Source organism: Ovis canadensis, chromosome 7, assembly GCF_042477335.2.
Source record: "Ovis canadensis isolate MfBH-ARS-UI-01 breed Bighorn chromosome 7, ARS-UI_OviCan_v2, whole genome shotgun sequence".
In the NCBI taxonomy this organism is placed as follows: Eukaryota; Metazoa; Chordata; class Mammalia; order Artiodactyla; family Bovidae; genus Ovis; species Ovis canadensis.
In genome coordinates this window covers 38247456-38249708 of record NC_091251.1, presented here as the reverse complement: position 1 = coordinate 38249708, position 2253 = coordinate 38247456, and the positions used below count along the sequence as shown (strand labels likewise).

Below are 2253 nucleotides of genomic sequence, written 5' to 3'. Positions count from 1 at the left end.
ATATTTATAGTGTTAAAGAAATTCTGTACATGCAATCACTGAAATCTAAACAGAAAATTGAAATGGTATCCTAAACTGAAAAAGCTCAGGGTATGGTCAAATTTTGAATTCAGGGCTAAACATAAGTGATAACAGTTGATTTTATTCTTACTGTAAATTAAAATTAAAATAGAAAATTAAAAGTATATACTTTATTTATAATTTACCCAAACCTACCTTTTAGATCCTTAGTCTATTAGCTTACTATGAGATATATTTGTCAATTTTTTAGATATTTATTTATAATTGACAGTAATTACACCCAGCAAGTCCTAGGAAATAGCACCAGAAGATGGTATTTGAATGTTAAGCATATAAGTGGAGGTCAGCTTAGTTTTCTTTTCTCATCTCTTTTCTCTAAGAAGGTAGAGGAAGTCAATTTATTCCTTGTGATTGTCAAAATAAAGCCAACTCTAACTTGACAATCAATTTCTACAGGTGCATCTTTGTTGAACTATCATTCAAAATAGCAATTCTCAACCATAGTAATGATGATAGTCACATGACTCTGTTTTTGGTGAGCTTGAAGCATCGTGTACTCTAGATCTGCTCCATTCATTATAAGATCCTATTGGAACCTACAATCCGTTTGCCCAGTCTCCTCATGGCAACTCTCATGTCTTTGTTTCTCAGTGTATAAATGGCAGGATTCAAGACAGAGGTGATGGCAAAGGCAGCAATAAACAAATACTTATCTAGTGATGTTGTAGGGAAAGGCCGCACATAGAGAAACATACATGGCATAAAACACAAAATTACTACAGTGATGTGAGCTGACAGTGTGAAAAATGCTTTAGATAAGTCTCCTGAAGAATGTTTCCAGACAGTGACCAAAATGAAAATGTAGGATATAATTAAAGAGAAGAAGGCAGCCATGGAAATAAACCCACTATTAGCAATAATTACAAACTCTAGCTTGTAACTGTCTACACAAGCAAGTTTCATGACCCAAGGAAAGTCACAGTAAAAACCGTCTACTTTATTGGGACAACAAAAAGGTAAATTTGCGACAAAAACAAACTGAGATACAGCATGGATTATCCCCACTATCCAGGCAACCACTACAAAGGAAAGACACATTTTGGAGCTCATAACTGTCAGGTAGTGGAGAGGCTTACAGATTGCAGTATACCCGTCAAGTGCCATGGCTATGAGCAGCAGCATCTCACTCCACACGTGACATGAATGAAAAATATCTGCGTCATACATTTTGGAAAAGAAATGATGTTGCAGTTAGTGTGAAGATCAGAGATCATTTTGGGCTTCGTGGTAGAGGAAAGACCTAGATCAAGTAGGGAGAGATTGGCCACAGGAAGTACATGGGGGAGTGTAAATGAGAGTCAATAATTACTGTGAACACAATGAAGAGGTTTCCCAGGATAATTCCCATGTAGAACATGAAGAGGAGAAGGCAATGGCACCCCACTCCAGTACTCTTGCCTGGCAAATCCCATGGACGGAGGAGCCTGGTGGGCTGCAGTCCATGGGGTCGCTTAAAGTTGAACACGACTGAGAGACTTCACTTTCACTCTTCACTTTCATGCATTGGAGAAGGAAATAGCAACCCACTCCAGTGTTCTTGCCTGGAGAATCCCAGGGCCGGGGGAGCCTGGCCGGCTGCCGTCTATGGGGTCGCATAGAGTCGGACACGACTGAAGCGACTTAGCAGCAGCAGCAGCAGAAGAACACGAAGAAGAACCAAAAAAGAAAAAGATGCATTTTCCATGAATCTGAAAGTCTAATTAGTACAAATTCAGATACACAGAGTCATTTACTCCATCCATTGACTCAATCAGAGAAGAAGCTAAAGTATTCTGAAGGTAGAAAATTAGAAGGAATTGAGAAATATGGGTACCAAAGATTAATATCTTATTTATCCATCAATGATTATGTGGAAAACATGTTGTAAATGCCAAAATATGAAGTGAGAAGAAATACAGAGAGGGACAGGTTAAAGGAAGATAATTGAATAGGAGAAAAGAGATAATGAAAGTTAGACCATAAAGACAAGGAAAGAAATCACATGGGAATATGGCAGGTAAAATGGAGGAATTAGGAATAAAGAGTAATATTTTCCCAGCAGAGAGCTTCTTTACCAAGCTTATGCTGTGCTTAGTTGCTGAGTTGTGTCCAACTCTTTGCGACCTTATGGACTGTAGCCTGCCAGGCTCCTCTGTCCATGGGGGTTCTCCAGGCAAGAACACTGGAGTGAGT

At 38.8% G+C, this 2253-nt stretch overlaps 1 pseudogene; it reads right to left on the bottom strand.

Annotated features, from left to right (window-relative positions):
* Nucleotides 1-597: 597 nt before the first annotated feature.
* LOC138444064 (olfactory receptor 4F21-like) lies at nucleotides 598-1823 on the bottom strand (annotated as a pseudogene).
* Between the last annotated feature and the right edge of the window lie 430 nt (nucleotides 1824-2253).